The 24,277-nt window shown below is 44.0% G+C and overlaps 1 long non-coding RNA gene across 1 annotated transcript in view; it reads right to left on the bottom strand.

Annotated features, from left to right (window-relative positions):
* LOC111749362 (uncharacterized) overlaps positions 1 to 24,277 on the bottom strand; it is a 336,945-nt gene that overhangs the window by 8,936 nt on the left and 303,732 nt on the right. Inside the window, exon 11 of the long non-coding RNA XR_010319522.1 lies at positions 17,302 to 17,414. This is a non-coding gene — a long non-coding RNA (uncharacterized LOC111749362). The remainder of the gene's footprint in view (positions 1 to 17,301; positions 17,415 to 24,277) is intronic.

Below are 24,277 nucleotides of genomic sequence, written 5' to 3'. Positions count from 1 at the left end.
GCCGAAGCATCAAATGAAAGAATAAAGAACTCAATCAAGCACCAAATGGAATAAGAAACTGACAGAGAACAAGGAGAACTACAGAGTGGAGGTCCCCTACCAGCTAAGGCAGCACGCATTTGCCATCTTGGACCACAGCCACAAAGGAACGCAAACAAGGAGTACAAGAAGGCAACTTCACAGAGCTCCCAACAGGAGACAGAGCACCCAGTAACCAGGGATACATGCTTTCCCACCCTCACCCTTTTTCCCTGTATGTGGCCTCCACTGCTTTCCAATGGGCCATGGTTACTCAGCTGGACAGACACCAGCTCACTGCTGGCTGATTTGCCATCTTGGAACTTAGCCACCAAGGACTGCAGATAAGGAGGACGGGAAGGCAAACTTCATGCTGCTCCCAACAGGAAACAGAGTACCCAGTAACTGGGGGGTACACACTTTCCCACCTCCCAGCCTTGTTCCCTTGACAGAGCCTCCAATAAAAAAAGAATAAAATAAAATAAGAAGAGGGAAAAAAAAAGTGACCAATAAAAGTTCTTTCCAGTGGAACAGGGAAAGCTATTGATAGCTAGGAGAATCATGCTCCCCCTTGCCTGCTTTCTTTCTTGTTTCTGATGCTCCCTCTAAGGAGGTGCGCTGCTAGGAACGGGTCACATTTAAAAACGTTAAGTCAGCCACAGCTTTACTTGTTTGGAAGTCCAAGGCAAGAACCAATGATGGGCTCAGGAGAGACAGCACCAAGAAGCATAGCCCCTTGCCGTACCTAATGCGAAGGGCGAAGCGGCTTACTAGATGGGGGATGCTCAGTCACAGGTCCTCAGTCAAGCATCTGCACCCACAGTCCTTCCCCTGGTGCACATTTATCCCTCAGGGGACTCACAGGGAGTGGCCTACGGCAGCACAGGATTCAAGGATCCAGGATTTTAATTTTAGGCTCTCAGCCATCTTTCAGAATCTCTCAGGATCTCTCTACATCCTGGAGGGAGCAGATGTCTTTACCATTGCTACAGAATCTTCATCGAGGGTTGCTGCAAGTTAATTCCTGATCCTATGGGAACAATGGTAATTTTGTTTTACTTCTGTAAAAAAAAATTATATATGCACAGATTTGAGCTGCTTTACCTTTATCTAGTTTAGCCTGCAAGATTAATGCTCATTTAAAATTACAATTGAAGGTTTTAATCTTCTGGCAACACATGGTTATCTTTGTATAAATCTTCCTATTCAAAAGAAATACATATATATATACATACATATGTTAAAATGAACTATATATAATTCTGTACTTTTTTCTCTTCTCATTTGTTTTTTTTTTTAATTCCATAGAGGGTGTAGGAATCTTCAAGAAGAGAAAGAAGAGCAACTGGAGCAAATGATTTCCCTCTGTTCTTTTCACTTCAGTAGTCAGCAGCTGGGTGAGAAAGCTGACCCCGGCCACCCCTGGGTAACAAACCACACTTCCTCCTCACCCACCAGCTGGAGAAGCTCTGCTGCACTCCTTCTCTGCTGACTCCCAATCAACAAAGCTCCATCCCTCTAAGGAAGCGCCGACTGATTCTCTGTGTGCAGTGCCACTGGGATCCAGCTACTCGGTGAGAAGAATTCAGTGTTAGAGCCTTAAATGACTTCATCGACATCATGAGCTCTTTGTGCTGCCACAGATCACCCCGCTCACAGCTGTGCCAGTCCCAATGGAACCTGGACCGTCGTTCTTACCCTGACACAGAATCAGGAATAAGGACAGAGCTCTCTGTGATATTATAATGCATTCCCTTGTAAAGTCACACTCAATCGTTGGTTCACATGAACAAAACCCACTATAACAACATATTAACTATGCTTTCTAAGACAGTAATCCCCGAAATGACACGATTTACACAGAATTTATTTTTAGACTAATACGCCAAGTTATTTTTTTTGTCCGACCTGGAATCTTACAAACCCAGCTGTTGAACAGCAATTGTCACAGATGTCAAAACGTCTTTCAACATTTAGACAGTCACCTAGCCATTATTCTCGTGGGATACATGAGTGCCTGAGAGAATCACACTTGACGAATGCAAAAAATAGGATAGCCATATGGTAAATGCAACTCCCCATGTCCCAATCATCTAATCTAGTAATTTCCCTACTATTCTATACTGAGAGGAAGCCCATCGTCTCAATTAAAAGAACAGGTTCATGCTTTTCCCCAAATGCTCCCGAACATGAGAACATGTAAGTTTTGTGAATGATCTTCCAATTCTCTATGCTACACGTAACCCACAAATGCTATTTATACTGATTCCTGAAGTTAACAACTCAGGGTCCCTATGTCAGAGAGAGAAGTCCCTGAGTGGCGCAAACACTGACGCACTCGATTACTAGCTGAAAGGTTGGAAGTTTGAACCCATCCAGAGGCACCTTGGAAGACAGGCCTCGTGATCTACTTCTAAAAGGTCACAGTGTTGAAAACCCTATGAGCAGCTCTACTCTGCACGCATGCTCTTGCTATGAGTCAGAATCAACTCGATGGCAACCAACAACAGCAACATACTGGAGACGGAGTCCCTGGATGGTGCAAACGGTTAAGTACTTGACTACTAACCAAAAGGGTGGTAGTTCGAAGCCACCCTGAGGCTCCCTGGAAGAAAGGCCTGCTGACCTGTTTCTGAAAGCTCACGGCATTGAAAACCCTATGGAACAGGTCTACTCAGCACATATGGGATCACCTTGAGTCAGAAATGATGCAAGGGCAACTGGTTTTTTTGGTTTACACTGGAGGGGGTCTCATGTTCTATCAGTCTATTCTATCACTGCTCTCTTCTAGGGAAACTGCCAGGACCACAGTCCTAACTGAAGCAAGTAGCCCTAGGCCACAAATGTTTGGACCATGTCGTGGATTGAATTATGTCCTGGCAAAAAATGTGTGTATCAATTTGGCTGGGCCATGATTTCCAATTGTGCGGTTTCCTCCATTTTATGATTGTAATTTTATGTTAAAGAGGATAAGGTAGGATCGTAACACCCTTACTGAGGTCACACCACTGATTCATTGTGAAGGGGGTTTTCCTGGGTGTGGCCTGCACCACATTTATCTTACAAGACATAAAAGGAAAAGGAAGCTAGCAGAGAGGGGGACCTCATACCACCAAGAAAGAAGCACTAGGAGCAGAGCGCGTCCTTTGGACCCAGGGTCCCTGCACCTGAGAAGCTCCTCGACCAGGGGAAGATTGAGGACAAGGGCCTTCTTCCAAAGCCGACAACGAGAAAAAGCCTTCCCCTGGAACTGATGCCCTGAATTTGGACTTGTAGCTTACCAGATTGTGAGAAAATAAATTTCTCTTTGTTAAAGCCATCCACTTGTGGTATTTCTGTTATAGCAGCACTAGATGACTAAGACAGACCAGCAGAAGGTATCAGCATCCATCAGATTGCCTGGTATAAGAGCTTACGCCAATAGGGATGATAGCTACTACAGAACCTATCACACTCCATTCTTTTCCTGGAGTTTGGTGCATACACAGACCATCGGCTAGGTTGTGGGAGCAAGAAGGGAGAGCAGGAGCAGAAAGACACCAGAAGAGAAGCCAAAATGGAAATGCTGAGTCATGTGAATGGCCAAGAAGTAGAATACGAATGAGCAGCCAATGTTAGTGCAGACACACCCTGGAGTGGCACCAGACCAGGAACTATCTTCCTGCTCGTGAGTTAGGTCCCTCCCTGGCAGTAACAGAGGCCTCTGTTGACTTTCAGCCTCCGGGGCCAAGTCTTACAGTAGCAGAATGCAATTCTTCTAGTCTAATAGAATAAAATTAGTTCCCAACATCAGTTCCAGCACTGCAAGAAGTGGCTGTTTGGGGCCAGCTGTGTCAGAAATTAATGAGCCAGCCCCTCGGAGCACCTGCACCTTCACCAACTCTAATCACTTCTCCCTCCCAAGAAAGACATCAAGCTCATCTCTTTAGCTACCAGTGATTCTCAATCACAGGCATTTGGAAATGTGTATTGTGGGTGGGGTGGATATCTTTGCTTGACACGATGACTTGGTTAGGTTGGAGTAACACAGGCATCGAGTGACCAGGGATGCTAAATGTTCCTAAATGGGCAAGGACAGTTCCATACAATGATAAGTCACACCAAAACACCCTCCTTGAGAAACACTGCGCCCCCGCCAACATTCTGGGCAGAGAGAAGAGGGTAAGAAAGGCAAGTTAAAGAGAGGACGGCAGTAAGAGAATAAGCAACATCCTCCGTAAGAAGTGAACAACTCAAGTCAACACTGTCCAAAAATCAATGTGAGCCCCTATGCACCTCCTTCCCTCACGTCCAGCAATAATGCTAAAGACAAAAGAAGTTCTTACTCTCATACCCCCTCCCATGGGCCCAGTTAGCTTTCAGTTTTATCTTTGAAAAACTGTGCATTTCCACATCTTTTTTCATTTGTTCTAATTAGAATAATTTCTTAGCAACTAAGAATAATTATTGCTGTTGTTGATAACAGTGACGCCAAAACCAAACTCTACCATCAAGTGAATTCCAACTCAGAACAGCCTGACAGGACAGAGTAGACTGCCCCACAGGGTTTCCAAAGCTGTAATCTTTAGACAAGCAGACTGCCACATCTTTCTCCCACAGAGCAACTGCTGGGTTCGAACCACGACCTTTCGGTTAGCAGCTGAGCACTTAACCACTGCATCATCAGAGCTCCTTGATAATAGCAATAAAGTAACAACTGAAATTTTTTTCACGTTACTAAAGGGACTAATTACTAAATCTGTGCTGTAATATGTCTGTTGAAATTTTACCTTAGAGATTAATTCTTCAGAGGATAACTCTTCACAGATTAAGTTTGTGAATTAATATCCTCTTAGGAAACAGTTTTTTGAGCCACGCTGGGGAAACAGAAGGGGTGAAATTCTCTTGCCGTCTCTTCCAGACTCTTTATAAAGCTCTAGGCAGTGTTGATAGAGACATCTGCCCAAACAAGCTTTACCACCAATGGTCAGGGCATGGGGAGACCAAATGGAAAGAGACAGCTTAGCAGATCAAAGAGCAAATATTTCAGAGGCAGTGTGCTCAATTATGTGGGAGACAGACCCACGGCACTTTCTATACCAGGCAGATGCCAACACAAGGTAGAAAGTTCACCAGGATACAACTACAGACTGAAAGTCTCCCCAGAGTACAGAAGTCCAAAACTCAATTCTGTTTTCAATGACTTGACGTATTCACTTAACTAGAACACACCATCACTACAAGTGGGGGTTTCCAGCCTGTATGAGTCAAACAGGGGTCATTACAGGCTGAAACACTGCTGGCCAATAGAACTTTCTGTGATGATGAACGTGCTCTACATCTGTGCTCTCCAATAAGGCAGCACTAAGCACATGTGGCTACTAAGCACTTGAAAGGTGGCTAGTTCAACTGAATAACTAAGTTTTTTTTTAATTGTAATTAATTTAAGTATGAATAGCCACCTGTGGCCTGTGGCTATTGTACTGGACAGCATAGTTAAAGGCTTAGACCATGCCCTGGGAAAATGATCCCAAAGTATATCACAAGACAGTCTTACTCATCCTCCGACTACCTGATAAAGCAGTTCCTTAACCCTTCCCCTCCATACACATGTAGACACTACGCATAAAATTTCAGCATATCACGCGTGACTAGACCAGCACTCTCAAATTTCAGCACACGTAAGAATCATGGAGGGCTTGTTAAAACACAGATTATTGAGCTCCAACCCCAAGTTTCTGATTCAGGAGGTCTGGGTTGAGCCCCTATCATTTACATCTCTAACAAGTTCCCAGGTAATGCTGATACTGCTAGGACCACGCTCTGAGTAGTACTAAAATAAAAACTTCAAACATTCAAACACCAACTGTCATAGATTGAATTGTGTGTCCCCCAAAATGTAAGTCAACATGGCTAGGCCAGGATTCCCAGTATTGTATGACTGTCCACCACTTGGTCATCTCATGTAATTTCCTATGCATTGTAAATCCTACCTCTAGAATGTTAATGAGGTGGGCTTGACGGCAGTTATGTTAATGAGGCAGGAGTCAATCTACAAAATTAGTTTTTATTTTAAATCAATCTCTTTGAAGATGTAAAAGAGAGAAGTGAGGACAGACACATGGGGACCTCCTAACACCAAGAACACAGACCCAGGAGGGGAGCGCTTCCTTTGGACCCAAGGCCCCAGCACTGAGAAGCTTCTAGGATGGGAAGACTGATGACAAGGACCTCCCCCCAGAGCTCACACAGAGAAAGAGCCTTCCCCTGGAGCTAGCATCATGAATTTGGACTTCTAGCCTCCTAAACTGTGAGAGAACAAATTTCTCTTTGTTAAAGCCATCCATTTGTGGCATTTCTGTTACAGCAGCATTAGACGACTAAGACACCAACCTATCTACAAGAACAGCTTCTCTCACTGTCCCCTTTCTGCTACACAGAAGTCTCCCTTTCTTCTAGTAAACACTTAACACCTCGGGACCAAGATGGCTGACTAGGTAGAAGCTACCTCGGATCCCTCTTGCAACAAAGACTCAGAAAAACAAGTGAATCGATCACATATGTGACAATCTACAAACCCTGACCATCAAACACAAATCTAAAGAGTTGACCTGAGTGACAGAGACTCAGCCAGTGGAAGCAGGCTGCACACGGATGCAGCTAACCAGAGAACGAGCAATCACAGGGAAGCAACAACTGTTTTCGGAGCCTAGAGCCAGCATCCCAGTCAGAAAACCTTGGCGCCAGGCTTTGGACTAGGCACAGGGGAGCTGGGCATGGCATCCTGAGACGGAACAAACACAGGAAACAGCACTAGCCCCCAGAAGTGACCTCGGGGGAAGCCCAGCTTGTGCATGCAGGCAGAGCAGCACTGCGGCTGACAGGAGGAGAAGTCACCAGTAGGCAGTGACTGGTTTTGGAGCCTGAAGTGCAGCATCCCAGCTGGGGAACCTTGGAGCTGGGCTTTGGACTGGGAGCGGAGGAACTGACCATGGCTTCTGAGACGGCACTAGCACGGGACACAGGCCTGACCCTCGGGGGCAATCTCGACCCAGCCAGAGCACACAGGCTACACGCTCCTCGGGAATCTCAGAAAAAACAGTCATCTCCAAGCAAGGTAAGTAACGTTGTCTATATTCCTGGGTGCTACTCTCTCCTATCTATCTGATCCCCCCGCCCCCTTCCCAGGCGGCTTCATTAATATTGGAATTTTCTGCGCCAGAGAGTGAAGTACTCTGCGGTTTTTCTTTGTTTGTTTGTTTTTTGTCTTTTCCTAACCCATTCTCCTGGCCTGAAAGCAGTTACAAAAAGCCCAGGGACCAAAAATCCTTCCCTGACTTCCCAAAATTGGACTGAAAATACAGAACCAGCTCCAGCCAAGAATATGAGATCCACAGTCTTGGGCTTTCATCCCTACAGGCCACAAGGTGGCTATTATAATGCAAAGGCAATTCTGATAGGGATCTGACTGTAATTGTTTTAGCGGATTACTGGAAAGACAGATTGCCCAGGTCTGATATCTCTACCTACTAAACAGAGGCCTCACTGACCCATAACCAAAAACTGAGGGCTGAAGCTTCACCCAAACCACCTAGCCTCCTGCCATAGGAGTCTGAGGATACTGACACCTACCAATCTGTAGAGGTACATGCATTGGGTGCCTAAGGTACAGCTGCAGAGCCCATCCACCAAATACTTTAGGAATAGAGCACACCTACCTCACTGGCACCTGGGGGAACCCTGTCAGCATCCTGCCCCCACTGGAGTGTGACCCCCTGCTGCTATTAGAATCTGGTGCACACAACTATCACCACTACTCCTCCAGTGAATAGGTGACAGTCTACATCACACACTTGGTGACCGAAAATCAGATTCTACCCAAGAATAGTGAATGGACTCTTAGGCTTATTTACCTGGTAACAGCCCAAGCCAGCTGGTAATAGGACATAAGTGATTCAAAGGCTACAACAATCAAGACAGCACAATCTAGTAGCCCATCTACGCATACTGAAAGAAAACAAAACAAGATAAGACTCAGTGAGCAAATATAAAATAAATCATTACAATATCTTATAGATGGCTCGGAGACAGCAGTCAATATCAAATCACATGATTACCTCTACAACTCCCCAAATAAAAGAATCAAAATCTTGCCCAAATGAAGATACAATCCTGGAATTGCCAGATACAGAATATAAAAAAATAATTTACACAATGCTTCAAGACATCACGGGTGACCTCAAAAATGAAATAAGGCAATCTACACAAAAAGTCAAGGAACACACTGATAAAGCAGTTGAAGAAATCAAAAAGATTATTCAAGAACATAGTGGAAACATTAATAAGCTGCAAGAATCCATAGAGAGACAGCATTCAGAAATCCAAAAGACTAACAGTAGAATTACAAAATTAGACAACTCAATAGGAAGTTAGAGGAGCAGAATCGAGCAATTGGAATGCAGAGTGGGGCAGCTGGAGGATAAGGCAATGCACACCAATATAAAGAAAAATCACATAAAAGAATTAAAAAAAAATGAAGGAACCCTAAGAATCATGTGGGACTCTATCAAGAAGAATAACTTGCGTGTGATTGGAGTCCCAGAACAGGGAGGGATAACAGAAAATACAGAGGGAATAGTTGAAGATCTGTTGGCAGAAAACTTCCCTGACATCATGAAAAACGAAAGGCTATCTATCCAAGATGCTCATTGAACCCCATTTAAGATCGATCCAAAAAGAAAATCACCAAGACATATTATCATCAAACTTGCCAAAACCAAAGATAAAGGGAAAATTTTAAAAGCAGCCAGGGATAAAAGAAAGGTCTCCTACAAAGGAGAATCAATAAGAATAAGTTCAGACTACTCAGCAGAAACCATACAGTCAAGAAGGCATTGGGATGACATATATAGAGCACTGAAGGAGAAAAACTGCCAGCCAAGGATCATATATCCAGCAAAACTCTCTCTCAAATATGAAGGTGAAATTAAAACATTTACAGATAAACACAAGCTTAGAGAATTTGCAAAAACCAAGTATTAAAGGAAATTGGTCACAAAATCAATAATATCAGATACCAACACAAGGTCACAGAACATCCTGATATCAACTCAAATAGGGAAATCACAAAAACAAATTAAGATTAATTTTAAAAAGAAAAAAATGCTCAAAACAGGAAATCATTGAAGTCATTATGTAAAAGATCACAATAATCAAGAAGAGGGACTAAATACAGGAGGCACAGAACTGCCATATGGAGAGGAAAACAAGGTGATATAGGACGATTCAAGTTAGGTTTTTACTTAGAAAAATATGGGAAAATGTTAAGGTAACCACAAAGAGGTATAACAATTCCATAACTCAAAATATAAACCAAGAAAAACATAACGACTCAACCAACACAAATTCAACTACTATGATAACGAGGAACACAGATTTTACAAAGAAAAACGTCTCAGCCCAAAAAGTAAGTGGAAAAGTGAAATTGTCAACAACACACACAAAGAGGCATCAAAATGACTGCAATAAACACATACTTATCTATAATTATGCTGAATGTAAATGGACTAAACGCACCAATGAAGAGACCGAGAGTCTCAGACTGGATAAAGAAACACGATCCGTCTATATGCTGCCTACAAGAAACACACCTTAGACTTAGAGACACAAACAAACTAAAACTCAAAGGATGGAAAAAAATATATCAAGCAAACAACAAGCAAAAAAGAGCAGGAGTAGCAATATTAATTTCTGACAAAATAAACTTTAAAGTTAAATCCACCACAAAGGATAAAGGACACTACATAATGATTAAAGGGACAACTGACCAGGAAGATATAACCATATTAAATATTTATGCACCCAATGACAGAGCTGCAAGATACATAAAACAAACTTTAACAGAATTGAAAAGTGAGATAGACACCTCCACAATTATAGCCAGAGATTTCAACACACCACTTTCCGAGAAGGATAGGACTTCCCTCCGGTAGGAACCTCAATAGAGACACGGAAGACCTAATTGCTACAATCAACCAACTTGACCTCATAGACTTATACAGAACACTCCATCCAACAGCTGCAAAGTATACTTTCTTTTCTAGTGCACATGGAACACTCTCTAGAATAGATGACATATTAGGTCATAAAACAAACCTTTGCAGAATCCAAAACATCGAAATATTACAAAGCATCTTCTCAGACTACAAGGTCATAAAAGTGGAAATCAATAACAGAAAAATCAGGGAAAAGAAATCAAATACTTGGAAACTGGACAATACTCTGCTCAAAAAAGACTGACTTATAGAAAACATTAAGGAGGGAATAAAGAAAATCACAGAATGCAACCAGAATGAAAACACTTCCTATCAAAACCTCTGGGATACAGCAAAAGCAGGGCTCAGAGGTCAATTTATATCAATAAATGCACACATACATAAAGAAAAAACAGCCAAAATCAGAGAACTGTCCCTACAACTTGAACAAATAGAAAGTGAGCAACAAAAGAATCCATCACGCACAAGAAGAAAACAAATAATAAAAATTAGAGCTGAACTAAATGAAATAGAGAACAGAAAAACAATTGAAAGAATTAACAAAGCCAAAAGCTGGTTCTTTGAAAAAATTAACAAAATTCATAAACCATTGGCAAGACTGACTAAGGAAATACAGGAAAGGACACAAATAATCCAAATAAGAAACGAGATGGGCCACATCACAACACACCCAACTGAAATTAAAAGAATCATATCAGATTATTACAAAAAATTGTACTTTAACAAATTTGCAAACCTAGAAGAAATGGATGAATTCCTAGAAAAACACTACTTACTTAAACTAACACATTCAGAAGTAGAACAACTAAATAGACCCATAATAAAAAAAGAGTTTGAAATGGTAATCAAAAAACTCCCAATAAAAAAAAGCCCTGGCCCGGATGGCTTTACTGCAGAGTTCTACCAAACTTTCAGAGAAGAGTTAACACCACTACTACTAAAGGTATTTCAAAGCATAGAAAATGATGGAATACTACCTAACTCATTCTATGAAGCCACCATATCCCAGATACCAAAACCAGGTAAAGACATCACAAAAAAGGAAAATTACAAACCTATATCCCTAATGAACATAGATGCAAAAATCCTCAACAAAATTCTAGCCAATGGAATTCACCAACATATTAAAAAAATAATCCACCACGACCAAGTGGGATTTATATCAGGTATGCAAGGCTGGTTTAATATTAGAATAACCATTAATGTAATCCACCATATAAATAAAACAAAAGACAAAAACCACATGATCTTATCAATTCATGCAGAAAAGGCATTTCACAAAGTCCAACACCCATTCGTGATAAAAACTCACAGCAAAACAGGAATTGAAGGAAAATTCCTCAACATAATAAAGGGCATCTACACAAAGTCAACAGCCAACAACACTGTAAATGGAGAGAGCCTGAAAGCATTTCCGTTGAGAACGAGAACCAGACAAGGATGCCCTTTATCACCGCTCTTATTCAACACTGCGCTAGATAGAGGTCCTACCCAGAGCTATTAGGCTAGACAAAGAAATAAAGGGCATCCGGATTGGCAAGGAGGAAGTCAAATTACCTCTATTTGCACATGACATGATCTTATACACAGAAAACCCTAAGGAATCCTCCAGAAAACTACTGAAACTAATACAAGAGTTTGGCAGAGTCTCAGGTTATAAGATAAACATACAAAAATCACTTGGATTCCTCTACATCAACAAAAAGAACATCGAAGAGGAAATCACCAAATCAATACCATTCACAGTAGCCCCCAAGAAGATAAAAGACTTAGGGATAAATCTTACCAAAGATGTAAAAGATCTATACAAACAAAACTACAAAGTACTAGTGCAAGAAACAAAAAAGGACCTACGTACGTGGAAAAACAAACCTTGCTCCTGGATAGGAAGACTTAACATAATAAAAATGCCTCTTCTACCAAAAGCCATTTATGCATACAATGCACTTCCGATCCAAATTCCAATGACATTTTTTAATGTGATGGAGAAACAAATCACCAACTTCATATGGAAGGGAAAGAAGCCTCGGATAAGTAAAGCATTACTGAAAAAGAAGAAGAAAGTGGGAGGCCTCACTCTATCTGATTTTAGAACCTATTATACAGCCACACTAGTCAAAACAGCCTGGTACTGGTACTGGTACAACAACAGGCACATAGACCAATGGAACAGAATTGAGAACCCAGACATAAATCCATATATAAATCCAGATATAAATCCATCCACATATGAACAGCTGATATTTGACAAAGGCCCAGTATCAGTTAATTGGGGAAAAGACAGTCTTTTTAACAAACGGTGCTGGCATAACTGGATATCCATTTGCAAAAAAATGAAACAGGACCCATACCTCACACCATGCACAAAAACTAACTCCAAGTGGATCAAAGACCTAAACATAAAGACTAAAATGATAAAGATCATGGAAGAAAAAATAGGGACAACCTTAGGAGCCCTAATGCAAGGCATGAACAGAATACAAAACATTACCAAAAATGACGAAGAGAAACCAGATAACTGGGAGCTCCTAAAAATCAAACACCTATGCTCACCTAAAGACTTCACCAAAAGAATAAAAAGATCACCTACAGATTCGGAAAGAATTTAAAGCTATGACATCTCCGACCAGCGCCTGATCTCTAAAATCTGTGTGATTCTGTTCAAACTCAACCACAAAAAGACAAACAACCCAATCAAAAAGTGGGCAAAGGATATGAACACACACTTCACTAAAGAAGGTATTCAGGCAGCTAACAGATACATGAGAAAAATGCTCTCGATCATTAGCCATTAGAAAAATGCAAATTAAAACTATAATGAGATTCCATCTTACTCCAACAAGTCTGGCATTAATCCAAAAAACACAAAATGATAAATGTTGGAGGGGCTGCAGGGAGATTGGAACTCTTATACAGTGCTGGTGGGAATGTAAATTGGTAAAACCACTTTGGAAATCTATCTGGCATTTTCTTAAAAAGTTAGAAATAAAACTACCATACAACCCAGAAATCCCACTCCTCAGAAGAGGGAAATAAGAGCCTTTACACGAACAGATATATGCACACCCATGTTTATTGCAGCTCTGTTTACAACAGCAAAAAGCTGGAAGCAACCAAGGTGTCCATCAACAGATGAATGGTAAAATAAATTATGGTATATTCACACAATGGAATACGACGCATCGATAAAGAACAGTGACCAATCTGTGAAACATTTCATAACATGGAGGAATCTGGAAGGCATTATGCTGAGTGAAAGTAGTCAGATGCAAAAGGACAAATATTGTATAAGACCACTATTCTAAGATCTTGAGAAACAGTATAAACTGAGAAGAACACATTCTTTCCTGGTTACAAGAGGGGGGAGGGAGGGAGTGTGGGACAGGGTTATTTACTGATTAGTTAGTAGATAAGAACTACTTTAGGTGAACGGAAGGACAATACTCAATACAGGGAAGGTCAGCTCAACTGGACTGCACCAAAAGCAAAGAAGTTTCCGGGATAAACTGAATGCTTCGAAGGTGAGTGGAGCAAAGGCGGGGGTTTGCGGACTATGGCTTAAAGGGACTTCTAAGTCAATTGGCAAAATAAATTCTATTATGAAAACATTCTGCATCCCACTTTGAAGTGTGGCGTCTGGGGTCTTAAACGCTAACAAGCGGTCATCTAAGATGCATGAATTGGTCTCAACCCACGTGGATCAAAGGAGAACGAAAAACACCAAGGTCACACGATAACTATGAGCCCAAAAGACAGAAAAGGCCACATGAACTAGAGACTTTGATCATCCTGAGACCAGAAGAAATGGATGGTGCCTGGCCAACCAATGACTGCCCTGACAGGGAGCACAACAGGGAACCCATGTGGGAGCAGGAGAACAGTGGGATGCAGACCCCAAATTCTCATAAAAAGACCAGACTTAATGGTCTGACTGAGACTAGAAGAATCTCGGCAGTCATGGTCCCCAAACCTTCTATTGGCCCAGGGCACGAACCATTCCCGAAGACAACTGATCAGACATGGAAGGGACTGGACAATGGATTGGAGAGAGATGCTGATGAAGAGTGAGCTACTTGTATCAGTTGGAAACTTGAGACTGTGTTGGCATCTCCTGTCTGGAGGGGAGATGGGAGGGTAGAGAGGGTTAGAAACTGGCAAAAAAGTCACGAAAGGCAAGACTGGAGGGAGGGAGCGGGCTGACTCATTAGGGGGAGGGTAAATGGGAGTATGTAGTAAGGTGTATGTATGTTTATGCGTGACAGACTGACTCGATTTCTAAACTTTCACTTAAAGCACAATAAAAATTATTAAAAAAAAAAAAAACTTAACACCTAGTACTATAAATGCAGGGCAGACAGAAGATGAAAAAACAAGGCTACCTGTCTAAGATGGCTTCTCCACGTATTAGATCCAAGATTTGTCCACGTTTGTCGTAAACTTTGCAAGTGTGTCTAACACTACAGAGACCAAAAACACAGCAAGGGTGAATGCTAGCCTGCCAGGATGGTTTACATCTAATTCCTGCACTGCCCGTCTTAGAGTCAAGTTGGTGCTTTCTATCAAAATAACGTAGATCACTCAGGTCTAGGTTAGGATTACAGCCTTTTTCACCTTTTCAACACACAGTTCTGAAGAGTAATAAAAGAACACACGGATCATAGTAAAGCATTCATGAAAAGCCTATGTGAAGACAACGTTTTCCCATATTCCAAAAGAGAGGAGACAGAAACCTAAAGGCTCTAGAAGAAAGAGACTTTTCCAAAAAGTCTCTGGTCTTCATTAATCACCTGCAACAACCCTTCTGGATCAGCAGTCATTTGAAAAGACACTTTGATTTGGGGGGTTACTTCTCTGTGTCCTCTGGTCCAATTATACAAGAGTCACTTCCACGGTCTGAGATAGCCCCACAAAGTGCACTTTCCTGACTGCTCTTCTCAACAGCCTCCTTCCTGCCTCCTCCACCCTCCCCTTTCTTTCCTCTCCAAAAGAAAGCCTTCATCCAGAATACACTGTCACAATAAACTAGGACAGGATGCCTTCAAATAAACTCAGATGCCACTACTGTTCACCATTTCCCACACCACTAAGCCTTTACCCTTCTCCAAATTCCGACTGCCCCTCACTTACTGCCATCACAAAGATTAAGAGTGATCTTTGGGTCCTGGAAATGTGGGGAGACAGGTATTGTTTCGAGCACTTACAGAGCCCCTTAGTTGCCACGCAGTACTATGCACATTACTTCCTTAGACTGTGTCTACAGGTAGTGAAACTGAGGCACGATGAGGTTAAATCATTAAAATACAATCCCAGAGAAACTCAGAGTAAGATTAAATTCCTATCTCCCACTGTAGTCACTCTCACCTGGGGCTCTGTGGGTGCCCCTCACTCCTCATGCAGACATCTGCCATGTCTGGAGACATTTTTGATTGTCACAATTCGGGAGGGGGGCAGTGCTACTGGCACCCAGTGAGCAGAGGCCAGTGATGCTGCTAAACATCCTACAACAACTCCCCCTTCCCCCCGCCCCCACAACAAACAAGAACTGTCTGGATCAAAACTTCAACTGCATTGACCTAATCTCTAGGACTACGTTCTTTGGCCCCTAATTGATAGTTAAAGAATGGCTTACTGTACAATTTTATCATTCTACAGCATTTACACATGCCCCCCTTTTTTAGTCAAGTGCTATTTCTGACATGTTATACTTAAAAAAAAAAATACTTTTTAGTTACTCTAAAAAAAAAAATTTTTTTTTTTTTTTAAAACAGACGATATAGGGAGCCATAGAGGAACATGAGTAGAGCTCACAAAGCCCAACTCTCTTCCTTTATTGAGAAAACCTGGCAAAGACCAGCTCCTTTCCTTAGCAACCTCCATCCCCTGAGCTGTGGTCTGCCTGTGCCTGGCTGCTCACCTGGAGTCTTCAGTTGCTGACATGCTCTTGCAGCTGCCTTTTCTCTGCTTTGCTCATCCCCACACACATGCTTCACTCCACAGCAGTAATGATGTACGTTGATGGGAATCTCCAGAGATCTACAGCCCCTAGTTGTCTGTTTCGCTCCGTAAATTACATTCATTACCGAGCCATGTGAGGCACCTAAGGACATCAACCTTTCTTGCTGCCCTCTGTCTGAGGCTGGGCAATGGGACATTATCTAGTAAGGGCTCCAAATTACTATCCTAAGCTGAAAACAACACTCCAACCAGTTTTTAACCTGAATACAATTTTTCGTTCTTAATTTTTCACTCCCTGTCCCTCTTTCCTAACCATCCTTGGCTCTGCCTAGATTTCTATTAGTTGTAATTTTCTCTTCAAGGAGTCTGCTTTGAGTTCAAGCTGCAGAAGCTGGAGAGCTCAACAAGATGTGGTATCTTTTCTACTCCTTCTTCCAAGGCTTCCGCTTGGACTCTCAGAAGGGTACACCAAACAGTGACCTTGTCCTTCTGGCCTCAAACATCGTCAGCACAAATGAGAGCTCAAAGGCAGCCTTGGTCATAATGCTCCCAATGCCAATGCCTGATTCACTGTTGTTAGGTGCCATCAGATTCCCAGGTCTTTCTTCCAGCCGCTGGGTGGGTTTGAACTGCCAACCTTATGGTTAGCAGCCAAGTGCTTAACCTTTGCGCCACCAGGGCTCCTTGCCTGATTCACTAGGAACTGTAAATAGATGAGTAAATGGACATGTGACTGCCAGTGACAAAGGATAAAGTGGAACTGGCAGAACCATGTGCTTTGCTAATGCTATTATCCACCAAAACTGGAATCCTCAACTCTTTGGCAAGCTGTTTCCTTTCTAGAAAAAGTAATTAACAAAAGAACAGCTAAGGAAAGTGATCCACGGAGAAGGAGGATGGTGGTTGAGGGAATGTGAGCTGGCAGAGCTAACAACCTGATATGGTACAGAAAAAGGGCAATCAGACCTGGTTCCATTCTCGACAACACATCTCAGGAAGGCCCAACAACCCTTCCCTGGTTCTAGGAAAATCATGTCTCATGTCAATAAATCCCTAATGATGCCTGAGATATTTCCACCCACATAACGAATTCCATCCTATCACCCAAAACCTAATGGTTTTCTCTTCACAATTATTCACTGGCATGGTGTCTATGAGTTGAATCAACAGAGGCTTTGGGAACCTTTCACAGGCAGGGTATCCCATTGCACTAACTCCAAGAGGCTGGAGAGACAAGAGTCCCTACGACCTGGCAAAGTCAGAGTAACAGTGGCAGCCACTGCCTTTGCCTTACCCTGAAGTAGAGACTGTGACAGCCTTCAAACACATCTTCACAATCCATCAGCTCTGCTGCTTTTCACCACTCACTCACTTCTGCATGCTGGACCACGATCAATCAATCACCAACTGCTAGAGACAAAAAAAGGAATGAATGCATTAGGCCAACAAACCCACGACTTCAATTACTAAGTCACTGCTCGAGTGTATTTGTTAAAGTTGGCTAAGTGCTGAAGAAATAGACCCAAACACAGATAATGGCTCAAGCTCAAAATAAAAGTTTACTTCTAGCTCCTGTACACATACTGGACAGGTGAAAGGTCTGTCACTGAGGTGGGCCTCCTCAATGCAGTGATCCAGGGACCCAGGCTGACAACTGTCTTGCCATCTCTGAAACAATTTCTAAGGTTGCTCTGGGGTGAGGCGGGGCCAAGATGGTGGAATAGTCAGATGCTTCCAGGATCCCTCTTACAACAAAGACCTGAAAAAACAAGTGAAATGGTTATATATATGACAAGGGAGGATCCCTGAACACCAAAGGCAAAGTTCAGAAGTCAGACTGAGTGGCAGGGGGACGGAGAGATGGCTCAGAAGCTTCAAGGAGTTGCTAGACATGACTCGGCAGGAACCAGTGCCCCTCAGGCACTATCCCCCAGAGCAACTGCAGCAGGACTGGTGGTGGCATTCAGGATGTGGTTTCCTCAGGGAGAGACAGCCAGCCGCACAGTCTACTCACACCTCCCAAACCACAGAAGAACAGCTCTCTCGGCAAAAGCTAAGTACTTGCATTTATTTTACCGTGCCCCCAAGCCCCCAAGCCAGCTTCAGTGGCCATTGATTTCCCTGGGCCTGAGATAGGCCCTGATGCACACCCTGAGCCATTCTCCCGGCCTTGGGGGAAAAGATAATCTGCCAGCTCCACTAACCTGGGGAGCTCAGGACAGAAGCGGCTCCTGTCCAGGCACAAATGATCCGTGAACTTTGAATACCTTTAACCCCTGCATGGAGCTGTGTGGGCCCATTTCAGATTAGGCCCTTGTTGGTAGACTGCAACGGTGCATCTGCTTGAGATCTGACTTTAACAGTCTCAGCTGTGTGGTGGAGAGGTGGGTTTTTGATGTTTGACAACTCTTTGCCTCTTAAACAGGGTCTTCACCTACCTACATCAGGGGCCTGAGGACTGGTGGCTCCACCCATGTCACCTAGCCACCCACGACAGGGGTCCAAGGGTAAGTCATTCCTACCAGTCCTTATAACCAAAAGCATTCGGTGCCCGTGGTCCAGCTGCAGAACCCACCGAACTCTGCGTTCTAGGGAACAGGGACACGCTTTCCTCACAGACACTCGGGGGGACGGCTGGCAGCCCCCTACCTTGTTCAGAGCGTGACCCCCTTCTGCAACCAGATACCTGTGCCTACACCAATCTCCCCTTCCCCTCAAAGACCAAGGTTGTTCTGGGGACTTCACTCCTTTCAAGCCAGCTAGGAGTGGAAAACACAATGGAGGAGCTACATGGGAGTTACCTTGTTAAGTTTGTCTCTCTTCCCTAGAAATGGATCTCAGTACCTCCCACTTCCACTCACATTATGCGGGCTAGAGCTATCCACACGGACTGCTCCGCAGCCAGGAATCTCTGTTGTACAAGGCTGACTCCAGCCCAACCAGGAACACAGCATTACGTTTGTTGTTGTTGTTGTTAGGTGCCGTCAATTCTGACTCACAGAGACCCTGTGTACAACAGAATGAAACACTGCCTGGTCCTGTGCCATCCTCACAATCATTGCTGTGTTTGAGCCCACTGTTTCAGTCACTGTGTCAATCCATCTCATTGAGGGCTTTCCTCTTTTTTGGTGACCTTCTATTTTCCCAAGCATGATGTTCTTCAGGGGCTCGACCCTCCTGATCATATGTCCGTCCAAAGCATGCGAGATGAAGTTTTGCTATCCTCACTTCTAATGAGCATTCTGGCTACATTAGGTTTAGAGCAAGAAATTTGGGATAAGACACAAGCACAGTAACCTTGCCTTAGTTACTTAACAACTCTGAGTCTTGATTTCCCCATCTGTAAAATAACCTGCCTTCCTCTGAGGGTCATTGCTGTTATTGTTGTTAGGTACTGTTTGCAACCCTGCTTTCAATTCTTTGAGCCATATGCATAGGATTCGAACTGCTGGCTCATATGATAGCTCTACACTGAAATTTTTTGAGGAACCACCAAACTGTTTTCCACACCGACTATGGCATTTTGCATTCCCACCAGTAATGAATGAGGTTCCAAATTCTCCACATCCTTGCAAACACCTGTATTTTCCTTTTTTTTTTTGTTATAGCCATTCTACTGGGGGTGAGGTGGTATGTCTTTGTGGTTTTGATTTGCATCTCCCTAAATTTTTTTTTTTTTTAATGACTAACAATGTTGAGGTAGCACCAACAGAATTTTAGGATTCGTCATCGGTAGTAAAACAAGCTCATCAGTTCATTTGAAGAGAGACAGAAATAAACCTTCAATAAGCTGAACATAGAATACGAACTGAAAGAGGAAGCAGGTGACTGGCGTACTGGCATCAAAGGCAGTGTACTCTACCTGGGTCAGGGTCAAAGCTGAGGTCCTCATTATACACTGTAACCTCCCCTTCACTGGAAACAGCACCCATCTCCCTCAAACATCATGTCTACAAAATTCACCTCAAAGAACAGCCATCTAGTTATTTCAGAAAAGAGAATGGATGAATGAACCCTGGCTCGTGAGGTCAAAAAAACCAATGTTCAAGTTTTGGGTTGTGAATACAATCTCAAAGGGACAGAATTGAAGAAAATCCATACTTATTAGAAAGTTCCAAGTTCTAGAAGAACCTGATTTCAGAATAACTTTGACCTGCCTTCTGTGCCAGCCCTGAAGTATACTGACTAATTAACCAACATTATTTTTACTAGTACTGTCACGCCTACCTTCAAGGTTTATAATTACTGGATATTGATCAGGTTTAAAAGTCACATGTATGTTTCCAGAATCCCACCCATGTGTGTAGGCTAGGTTTACATGCAACGAATTAGAAACTATGAAGTTATGGGGAATTTTAATTGAATCATGATTTCAACTTCAGGTTCAACTACCCAATTTATGCAACCCAAAATTCAAAACCTGTATTATGATGCTTAATTGTTAGGTTACATCCCACCTTCTCCCCCACTACACATGCAACAACACACACACACACACACCCCTAGCAAAGTAACCGCAACCATCCCTCAGTCTCCACAAAACCCATTATTTCAACCTTACGTAAACAATTTGGCTTTCACAACTATTTTCTTTGAGCTTCTCTTTGACTGAGATCTCACAAAGCCTCTCAAGATCCTGTACACTAGAGGCTACACACTGCTAGTTTGCCAGCTCCATTATTTCACCTCCTCCGGGAACTCCCAGAGACAGCAGTGCCACCTGCTGGTAGGGAAGGCACAATCTGCTTTCTGGAAGCCTATGGGTGACAGGAATGGCAGCCTAGATTTCTGTCCTTGGGAGCCTTTCTTTTCTAGAGCACATCATAAGCATAAGCTACCATCTGAGATGTGTAAGCTCCACAGGAGCCTCCACTGTGACTGGCAGGTCGTCTGGAAGCCATGTAAAGCAAAGCCAGGCTGGCCAACGATGAGGCACTTCTGCCTGGAAATGCCTCCTCAATCTTGCAAATGCAAAAGCCTCACTGAATTCAACATTTCCTGGCTCTCCTTTTCCCCCACTGCTTCAGTATCAGATAACAGCACTCCCAGCCCCCACCTGTAGCTATGCTATCTAGCTCTATCTTACATCCTAAGGAAGGTGCTCAGACCCCTCTCAATGTGAAGGCTCTTACATGTACACAATGTGACACAGATCCTTCTCAAGGGATACTACTGCTTAGGCATGCAAGTCAGACTCTAATTTTTCATTCACTCTCCATCCTCCCCGTGCCTAACCCAAAGGACAGAAAGGACAGGAAGGAAATGATTTTGTTATTGTTTTGAAAGTAACACTACTGAGCTTTCATTGATTCAGAGAGTAAACTCTTGTGCTATAGGTCACTAATACATGCTGCGTCCCTCAAGATGCACTCAGCCTGCCAATCTTCCTGGTTTCCCTTGCTTAACCTGATCAGTGTTTTTCAACCTTTTCACAGCCCCTTCCACAGGTGAACGTGAGAACTGCACGCCCTTTGTGTAGTTTTCAAAGGCAGTCCCCAGTTACAAACGTCCCACTAACATGCAACCTGTAGTTACAAACCAATCCCCATAAAGCCTATTTATATTAAAAATTTGAGGTATATACAATGGCTCTTAATAATAAACAGGTGCTACTTTGCAAAGAGCATTAAAACACTGTTATTATCACCATATTATCATGTTAAAGATATTTGAGTGTATCTGGAAATGATTCTATAATGCTTTTTATGTCTACAAAAGGAACACTAAGTGCTAAGACAAACATCTGGTTAACTAACATTAGATACAAACTGTACCTAACTGTTCCGGCTTATGTACAAATTCAACTTAAAGACAGATTTAGGAACGGAGCTCCTTCTTAATCCGGGGACTCCCTGCATGACAAAAATGATATTTTTTTTTTTTTAGATCTAAAAGCATATACTTTTTCAAGTTACACCACCTCTCTCAAACTTCAGAATTCCTTCCCTCACCATCACCAACTTAAAAATTTTAGACAAAATTTGAAGTTATTACCAATAATTTGCTTTGTGTTCCAAACTATTAGCCGACAACCTATATTTCACTTTACTAGGGACAGTTGTTCCCAGAGAGCTTGAGCTTCGCAGCAACTTCTTTTACTTCCATTCACCTCAGAGTTCTCATCTCTCTAACAGATCCAAGTGCTCCCTCTTCAATTTTTTTTTTTAACTTGCCAAGCTAATTGATTGCCTATCAAGTACAGACATTTTGCCAGTATGCAAGGGTGGATTAGCCAGTAAGCAAGGTGTACAACAGGGTTAATTGTGTTTACTCACGAATCAGTAGTGAACAATTTCACGGGGGTTTCATCACACCTTTGATGTGGTGAAAAACAGGGAAAATTTTGACTACAGATTAGTAGGTAGGCACAAGTAAACCCATGTGTACCTTGCTTATTGGATAAACCATCTCTGGAGTATGACTTACATGTTTGAAAATCACAGTGTTTCCTAAAGAAACAAATTTGTAGGGAGAAGAGGAATAAAACGGCTTTGAAAAGGTATCAGGGTGTCTCCAAGGAATCAGGTAAATATAAATCTTTGTCAATCTCATGCCAGAATAAATTCTAAGTGAATTACATTCAAACGCCAGAATACAGTAAAATTAACACTAGTTAACCACTGGAAAACTGAAGGGACTTTTTATGTTTCACTATAAGGATGTACACTATGCCCTTCCTATTGCAGGTCTGCGGAAATGGAGAAGAGAGGTAGGGGATACCCTGCAGTTTTAATCTGCTCTTAAACTCCTGCAGGCACCTCCCCTTTTCAAAGCGTGGTTTACAGGAGATATTCCCTCCCCACACATCCCTCTTCTGCCAGCCAAATGGTCTTCTTCAAACACACCCTTTTCAAAGAACTGAGGAAGTCTGAAGAGGCTTAATTTAGACCTTGCCTTCACCCTACAGCCCAGTAACATGCAGAAAATAACTAATTTCCCTCTTGAACAGCCCCAGAAAAGCCTCAGTTCACAGCGACCCCCCACCCCACACACACACACACACACACAAAATCCTGTCTTCTTGAACAAGAATCTCAGTGTGCTGATCTGGTCTGCAGTTCACTGCAGGCATTTCCTTCCTCACAATTTACCAGTCACCAGTTAAGCCTCTCATTTAGATCTGCTCCACCAGCGCCCAGCTGCTTAGAACATTTTACCTTTGTAACGAATCTCTGGGTCCCTTCAGCCCAGTCAGAGCGCCCAACTGTGGGGAACCTGGGCCCTTCAGCCCACTCAGAGCGCCCAACTGCGGGGGACCTGGGCCCTTCAGCCCACTCAGAGCGCCCACCTGCGGGGAACCTGGGTCCTGCAGCCCACTCAGAGCGCCCAACTGAGGGGAACCTGGGCCCTGCAGCCCACTCGGAGCGCCCAGCTGCGGGGAACCTGGGCCCTTCAGCCCACTCAGAGCGCCCAACTGCGGGGAACCGGGGCCCTTCAGCCCACTCAGAGCACCCAGCTGCGGGGAACGTGGGCCCTTCAGCCCACTCAGAGCGCCCAACTGCGGGGAACCTGGGCCCTTCAGCCCACTCAGAGCGCCCAACTGCGGGGAACCGGGGCCCTTCAGCCCACTCAGAGCACCCAGCTGCGGGGAACGTGGGCCCTTCAGCCCACTCAGAGCGCCCAACTGCGGGGAACATGGGCCCTTCAGCCCACTCAGAGCGCCCAACTGCGGGGAACCGGGGCCCTTCAGCCCACTCAGAGCACCCAGCTGCGGGGAACGTGGGCCCTGCAGCCCACTCAGAGCGCCCAGCTGCGGGGAACCTGGGCCCTTCAGCCCACTCAGAGCGCCCAACTGAGGGGAACCTGGGCCCTGCAGCCCACTCAGAGCGCCCAACTGCGGGGAACCTGGGCCGAGGGCTCGCCTGCAGGTCGAGCGGCCAGAGAAGCTTCTCCGGGCGGCACTCGGGCTCGGTCTCCGGGTCACGCCGCCCCCACCCCGCCCGCACCAGGGAAGAGGGTCTGCGTCCACCTCAGAATCCGGGATCCTGACCTGGTGGAGGGCCGTGTGAACCCCCGCCCGCCCCGCCAGGCCCATCCCGCTCACCCCGCCCCGCCCCGCCCCGCCCATCCAGCTCGCCCCGACCCGGCGAACGTGCTATGCGACTGGCAGCCCCGCGGCGTCGCTCACCTCGGAAGAAACGCTCCGGCTTCCTCCGACGGCTCTGGGGGGAAGAAAAAAAAAAAAAAAAAAAAACCTGCCGCTCCGCAGGCGCACTAGGCTCTCGCGCCTTCGCCCCTCCGGTCCAGGCGCGAGACCCTCCGACCAGGCT

This window comes from Loxodonta africana, chromosome 27, assembly GCF_030014295.1.
Source record: "Loxodonta africana isolate mLoxAfr1 chromosome 27, mLoxAfr1.hap2, whole genome shotgun sequence".
Lineage (NCBI taxonomy): Eukaryota > Metazoa > Chordata > Mammalia > Proboscidea > Elephantidae > Loxodonta > Loxodonta africana.
The sequence above is the reverse complement of the archived record's forward strand: the minus strand, read 5'-3'. Positions and strand labels throughout refer to the sequence as shown.